Source organism: Leguminivora glycinivorella, chromosome 2, assembly GCF_023078275.1.
Source record: "Leguminivora glycinivorella isolate SPB_JAAS2020 chromosome 2, LegGlyc_1.1, whole genome shotgun sequence".
NCBI classification, from domain to species: domain Eukaryota; kingdom Metazoa; phylum Arthropoda; class Insecta; order Lepidoptera; family Tortricidae; genus Leguminivora; species Leguminivora glycinivorella.
In genome coordinates this window covers 23,846,981-23,854,757 of record NC_062972.1, presented here as the reverse complement: position 1 = coordinate 23,854,757, position 7,777 = coordinate 23,846,981, and the positions used below count along the sequence as shown (strand labels likewise).

The following is a 7,777-nucleotide window of genomic DNA, read 5'->3' as shown; positions in this document are numbered from 1 at the left end:
GTCAACGGTGGCGGTGCGGCGAGGAGTACCCTGTACCCCGGGCCGCACGTCCACCGATCACTTAACCGGTAGCTGTTACCTTTCCCTTCAGGTCTTTAATGTGCCATGATCCTATACAGTGACCATCTAAATTTTCTAACTCGTAGACTAAAGGCGACAATACTGCCTTTACTCTACACTTAACATATTTAGGGGCGAGTTTCGCCATCCTAAAATTCTGTGCATCACTCTGCACGTAATTACGTTTCCAAACTAGATCGCCTACTGAAAATTGTTCAGGACGTCTTCTCAAATTATAGTACCTAGCATTTGTCTCGTGTGCTTTCAACAACCGTAACCTAACCTGATGGAAAATATCCTTCAGTATCCCGAAATTACCCGCATATTCCTCCCTAGGCATACCTGGTTCGTAATCTTTATCGACATCTTTGTAAAACGATCCGTTGATCACCGGTTCCCTCGCATGTACTAAAAAGAAAGGAGACTCGTGTGTGGTTTCATTCACCGCACTGTTTATTGCAAACTGAATTTGGTGCAGTTTTTCATCCCAAGTTCTATGGTTCTCCTCTACATACGAAGCTACCGCTGTCATGACCGTTTTATTATAACGCTCCACCAAGTTTACCTGAGGAGTATATCGAGGCCCGTAAAAGACTTTAGGTACGTTGTAACGCTTCATCAATTGCCTAAACTCCGATCCCGTAAACTGTACTCCGTTATCAGTAATTACGGTTTCGGGTACACCATGCTTTAAAATCACATGATGCTCAAAAGTCTTCGCCACCAACGCGCTGGTTGCGCGGCGAAGCGGAAACAGAAGCGTATACTTTGAGAAGCAACACGTGACCACAAACAAATAAGTAAATCCTGCACGAGAGCGCGGAAGAGGACCTACCAAGTCAATGCTCAAAACTAACATTGGTCGATCACATACTTTTGGCTGTCCCATCAGACCCGGAGTCGACTTCTGTGAATGTTTATAGGCTGCACAGGTATCGCAGGCCTTCACAAAGTCGACGACGTCTTTGTACATACCTGGCCAAAAGTATGTCAACGACAACCGCCTGTGAGTCTTAAAAACTCCAAAATGAGCCGCGGTCGGTTCGCAATGATTGGCATGTAAAATAGCCTTCCTATCACCCTTACGCACTACCTCCTTCCAGTCAAATTCTCGCAAAAGATTGTACTTATTTTTACTTAAACGGTACAATTTCCCTCCCCTTATACAATAGTTTGGGAAATTTGCCGGAAACGTTTCACAACCCTTAAATGTCCTGTCATACCAATCATCGACCACGTCGCTAGGATTCACCTGGTCCACGGCGTCAACCTTCATGAGCCTGGATAACGCGTCAGGTACGACATTGTCGGAGCCCTTCCTGTGCTCAATATCAAAATCAAATTGAGACAGTCTGCAACCCCACGTTGGGCGCCAATGTCATGGTCGCTTTTCCCAGCCCGGCAAGGGGGAAAGTATGGGAAAGCACCAGACAATAAATTTACACAAAATGAGTCTTAAAACTTTGGCGGATCGTCCGCCACGAAAAAAAAGCAAAAAAAGTACTTAATAAGGTGCACTACGATTTCCTCAAGATTTCAGGTCTCTAATTGGGTGGAAAGAAAACGGTTAGATTGTGACACACTATTTTATTGTCTAACGGACACAAAGCAAGTTATAGCCAGTAAATCATTATTCTAAGCTTAAGCTAGCACCTTAATATGTATTGCCAGACGGTAGAGCTGGGCCGTGCAATAGTTCAATTCTAAATGATTTACAAGCGTTCCTAAGTTCTGTTAGTACCTAGTTATCAGTGCCAACATAGATAATAGGAATTCTTCTTAACTAAACTAAGTAATCTTGCCTTCCAGGAAGAAAGAAAATGGCACCAACCTTCAAGCCAGAAGTTACCGCTAATACAATGTGTAAGCCCTCCTTCTGCGAGCTGAAGCTGGTCGCCCCAGGCGCTGTGACACAATGAAGCACCACCGCAACCGACGCATCAGCAAGTTGAGCGCATCTTCTTCGCCTGGATAGGCTCGACCCCGGAAGCAAGCTATCGCACCATTCGACGCTTGTGGTAAAATTGGAGTTGCCGGACAAACCGGCCCCCTTTATAAAGAAGACATTACTTGAATGTCTGTATAACCAGTATAACCTGGAGTAGGCCTAAACACAGATTTAGTGGTAATTGTAATTGTAAATATAGTTTTAATTCCCAGTCAGCTGAAAAGGAAAACAAGACATCATTAGAAAAGTGAATGTGGTCTAACCTATTAAATGTGGACAATTACTATTCTGATTTCCTTACCAGCTGGAACTTGAGAGAGCTCATTTTCTCAGCTCTGACGACCCTTCCCTCCACATAGTCCACCAGAAGACTGGAAATAGACACACGTGGTCAAATTAAACTGAGGCAAGGATCAATAATGTGATCAACCTGATACACCCATAATATTCTACTTACAATTCATGGTGGGAAAATATTCCTCCAGAATGCCCTTAGGCTACACAAGGATTGACCGCCAGCACTCCATCAATCTGATCACTTTTTGGATCGAAGATGAAACTCGATAAATAAAAGCAGGCACTGGAGGCCTGAACAGGACCGGAGACAGCTAGCAAGTGCAGGAAATGATCTCAGGAGCCCTAACGACCTTGAGAGGCTTGGGGATAACATCTAAAATGACCACCTCAGCAGTCCTCTGCAGAAATAAATTTCAACCAACTGAAAATCCTAGTGCACAAAATTCCATATAATTTTCCAACAATAAAGTGACTATTTTCTGATTTATTAATTACATTTAAATTGTTAATTCTAAATAATTAAATATTCTGAAAATTGTGCATATTTGTATTCTGGCAACACCCTTGTTGACAGCTGATTCTGATTGGATAATCGAACTGTCATCCAGTATCGATCCAGTTGCTAGATCACATAAAGGCTTTGCTATGCGCAAAAAGTAATTACGTTCGGGACAAATTTAAAACTGCCGTTGTTAAATTGTTAAGCTAAAATGTGCAATGTCACAATAAACTAAATGGGCACTTGTAAAATTTTAAGGCGATGCCTATGAAACCTAATTTACGGCATTCATGGGCTTAGGAAAACTTTATTATTAAGTTTTAGCGTCTGTTTTCTACTAATATTTTTTCTCACGAATTGAAACATGTCTAGGCATTTAAATTAATGTTTAGTGTTCTGGGCATGACAGATTGTAGCAAATAAAATATATCTCAAATAAGAGTACAAAATCTTGTATGCAATATGCCTGCTGCTTACAAAATAAGGGCTGAACCTAGCTAAAAAAAAAAAAAAAGTCAGAGTTCGTCAATTTGCAAAAACAGTGTAATGAAAAAAAGGTACTTAACCGGTATGAATAATTATGATAAATTCAAAGACAATAAAATACTCGTCAGCTGAAAAATAAGCATGTTTTTGGACTAACCATTTTCTTACCCGTTTGCTTTTAGGTCTTAAAATTAATTAATCATGAAACAGAACAGAAAGTATGAATTAACTATTGAAGTTAGTAAGTAAATGACGAAGGTAGAATATTTATTTTCAGTATTTTTTACTATGAAGGTTACACTATATCATCACTCGATATGACGGAACCCCAAAACGATGTTTTTTTATGAATAAAATAAAACAAATCGCGATAATGGCAATAGAGGTATTTTTATTCAAAACTCGGGAGCACTCGATGTCTCTCCCAACGGGGTTCAACAGTCTTCGGCTTACCTATTTTTTGCTACACGAAATTCTAGAGACAAACTCAATATGTATCATGGCACCTTCTGAGTCATAGTATAGTGGCATTTGTTACAAGTTATGTTATTTAGGTATAACGGCTTTTGATCCATCAATCCATTTTTTTAAGCCTCCTAAAATCGCATGCGATTTGTTTTGCAACGTCTGCAGAGGCCTAAATTATATTATTTAGATATTTAGAATATAGGTACCTACATTAAGCTTAGCACTCTGTGTGCGTGACTGAGTGGTGGCTGAGGTACTAAAATAAGACAGCTATTTAGGTGAGATGTAGTACTTAAGACGATACGGTAGGGGTCAATTCTCCATACAAACGCTCTCGACTATTTCCTCCCTGGTTTTTGAAGATAGAGCAATGATTTTTTCAACACATATTGTTATTATTTTTTAACCGACTTCAAAAAAGGAGGAGGTTCTCAATTCGACTGAATTTTTTTTTTTATTTTTTTTTTGTATGTATGTTACTCGATATCTCCGAGAATCGTGGACCGATTTTCAAAATTTTTTTTTTGATCGAACGGGTATAACCCCGAGATGGTCCCATTGGCACCAAGTCAGGGTCTGATGATGGGATCTTGGAGAAATCGAGGGAACTCTTCAAATGTTATAGGCACATGTAATGTTTTTAGTGTATTTTTCAAAGGTACACCAGTATTTACGCCTGACGGTAGTAATTTTATGTGGCTGAGCTGATGATGGAAGGTCAACTCCTCAATGGTTAGGAGTTAAAGGATAATTCTTTCACTACTGTACATATATTCGGACTGATACATATAATATCACTAGGAACCACTAAAAATCAACAAATAAATTAACTTTTTAACAAAAAAAAAACCGCCTTCAAAAATAAGCGCGTTACAAAACACGGAGAAACTAAAAAGCAAAAAATAATAAACCTTTGAATTCAGATTTCTTATCGTATTGCAATAATCTAAACATCCAAATTATAAACAAATCAATTATTTTTGGAGTCGGTACCAGCCTGTGTATGGTTGGGTGGGGCAAACAGGCAATAACAAGGCGACGAACAGGTCTGGTACCGACTACAAAAATAATTGATTTGTTTATAATTTGGATGTTTAGATTATTGCAATACGATAAGAAATCTGAATTCAAAGGTTTATTATTTTTTGCTTTTTAGTTTCTCCGTGTTTTGTAACGCGCTTATTTTTGAAGGCGGTTTTTTTTTTGTTATATCTGTGTCGGACCGTTTTGATTTTTTTGATATACTTACTGCTTTTTAAAGACTCTAGAGCCAATCAAAAATTTCCAAAAACGGCCTTTTTCATTGTGGCGCAAAAAAAGGTGTGATACTCAAGATTGGTAACAATAACAATGATGCTAAACGGTCCGTCCGACATAACTAGATTATCTCATTGTTATTCAGATTCTCAAAGAGTTGTTCTTAATGGACAATTTTTTTTTCGATAAATCTAGTTAATAACACTTGGCTATTTAACTAAAATTCCCAAGTTGAAAGGGGGGCGGGCTCCTTTCCATTTTAGCATTTTCGCTACCGTATCCTCTTAAAGGTAGGTAGGTACTTATATGTAGTAGACGTAGTAGAGTATACTACTAGTACTTACTAAAATCGCCCAGTCGAGTAAGTGGGTGTCTGGTTTCCTCCGTACATTCATGTGCAGTGTCTTAGCTTAGTGCTTTAAGACTAGGTGCCCTAATTTCTAGCTTCTTGTAAGAGTTTGGAAAGCCGGTAGGATCGCGTTAATCCTGGCTAAGCTTCTCTGGGGACTAACAGTAAATGTACTAGTATTAACGAAAGAACTTTTAGACTTTGTGTTAAATGTTATGTTTACAAACAAAATAAAGGATTGAATTCCAGACGCAGACCTAGAGGAATTCATTACAAATGGTATTATTTGCTCATGTGCTCGTCACAGGAAACGACCGGTGTATGGATAAGATAGGATATAATATATACTCTGTCAAACAAGTCTGTCAGTAAATAAGAACAAAGAAAACTATACGCATCCTTTTCTTTAGGGTGCTAGAGAAAAGGATACCTATAGTTTCCTTTGTTCTTATTTAGTGACAGACTTGTTTGACAGAGTATAGGTAGGTACACATATAATTTTATGTATAAATTTATAATTACATGTACTGTACAATCTATACAGATTTAGTCGCGGGTAGACAATAATTTCTATCGATTTGGATGATAAATATTTAGTACAGAGTATATGTATAATAATAATGGTGACCAAAAGTTCTTACTTCAATAGAGCAAAACTAAAACTTAAAAACCGGCCAAGAGCGTGTCGGGCCACGCTCAGTGTGGGGTTCTGTAGTTTCTCGTATTTTTCTCAAAAACTGCTGAACCTATCAAGTTCCAAACAATTTTTCTAGAAAGTAACAGCTTTAATTATAAAGCTCTATTTTATAAAGCTCTATTTTTGTAAATTTTTTCATATTTTTTAAATATATGGTTCGAAAGTTAGAGGGGGGGGACACTTTTTTTTCCTTTAGGAGTGATTATTTCCGAAAATATTAATATTATCAAAAAATTATTTTAGTAAACACTTATTCATTTTTAAATACCTATCCAACAATATATCACACGTTGAGGTTGGAATGAAAAAAAATATCAGTCCCCACTTTACACATTACATGTATGGGGGGGGGGGGGGGGGGTACCCTAACAAAACATTTTATTCCACTTTTTATTTTACCACTTTGTCGGCGTGATTGATGTACCTACATTGTACATATTGGTACCGAATTTCAGCTTTCTAGTGCTAACGGTCACCGAGATTATTCTCGGACGGACGGACGGACCGACAGACAGACATGGCGAAACTATAAGGGTTCCTAGTTGACTATTACGGAACCCTAAAAATAAATTATACATATTCTGTCAAACAAGTCTGTCAGTAAATAAGAACTAAGAAAACTATAGGTATCCTTTTCTTTGGCACCCTAAAGAAAAGGATGCATATAGATTTCTTTGTTCTTATTTACTGACAGACTTGGTTGACAGAGTATACTTACATGTACAAATAGTAACATATGCGGCAGTTCCTTCCAATTGAATTTTGGGACAAAAAATAATCTTCTTAAATCCTATTCGTACTATCAATGCGAGTAAAATAAAAATAAAAAGGCATTTCTTTTACAGCTCCTCTGTTCTGTATAATTTTCGTATAATTCACATCGTATTTCACCTGCGCGACGGAATAAGTTCACGCTCGATTAGTCCCGCGAAATAGGGGCTCTAGAAAAATCTCGAATGAAAAAGAAACCATGGGAGGCATGATATTTTTTACAGAATGTCATTGACCTTTCTGAACATATTTTGCAGAAATATTGTAAGCTTGTGATCTTGCTGAGATTTGTCTCATTTGAATGAAATATGTTTGAAGGCTACCTGTTATGTAGAGTGAATTTTTATACCAAACAGGGTACTTCTCTTTATCGCTGAATTAAATCATGTTCATTTAAATGACCGAATATTTTTAGTGCGACGACGCTTTTATATGAGCAAGGAAAATCAATTTATGGAAAGAGAGCCTGAAGAGAGAATTATTAGTACAAATAATAGGGGTAGGTAGTAGGTATCGGTAGGTACTCTGTCCAATAGTCAATTGGACACTAGGACAGAGTTATTTCCAATTTAGATATTTTTTAGACTTATTATTCCTCTTTATTCATTTTAATTCTTAGGCTAGGTTTTATAATATGATTAGAAAAGTAAAATACAAAACCACATACAAAACAATACAAAATATATAAACACATTATAAAAAACCTAACCTAGGGTGCCGCCAGCAGCGGGGCAGGGCCCAAGCTGCCGGTGGTTAGGTCTGCAGAGAGAGGAACCGTCGGACTATCCGCGCTGTGTCCAAGATCACCGCCTTCTGCATCTGGCCCTTGATCCAGCCACCTAGCGAGAGTCTCTTAAGATGTTGGTCGAGACTCTTCGCTATGAGACCGTTCGTTGAAACGACTATAGGGACAATGATCGTTGAATCAACATCCCACATGGCGGT

General features: G+C 38.1%; 1 long non-coding RNA gene across 1 annotated transcript; it reads right to left on the bottom strand.

The window, feature by feature from the left end:
• Positions 1–1,632: 1,632 nt before the first annotated feature.
• LOC125241605 lies at positions 1,633–2,865 on the bottom strand. Its single transcript, XR_007178750.1, has 2 exons — positions 2,466–2,865; positions 1,633–2,379 (listed from the first exon to the last, which is right to left on the bottom strand). It is a non-coding gene; the product is annotated as an uncharacterized LOC125241605 (long non-coding RNA).
• Positions 2,866–7,777: the final 4,912 nt, after the last annotated feature.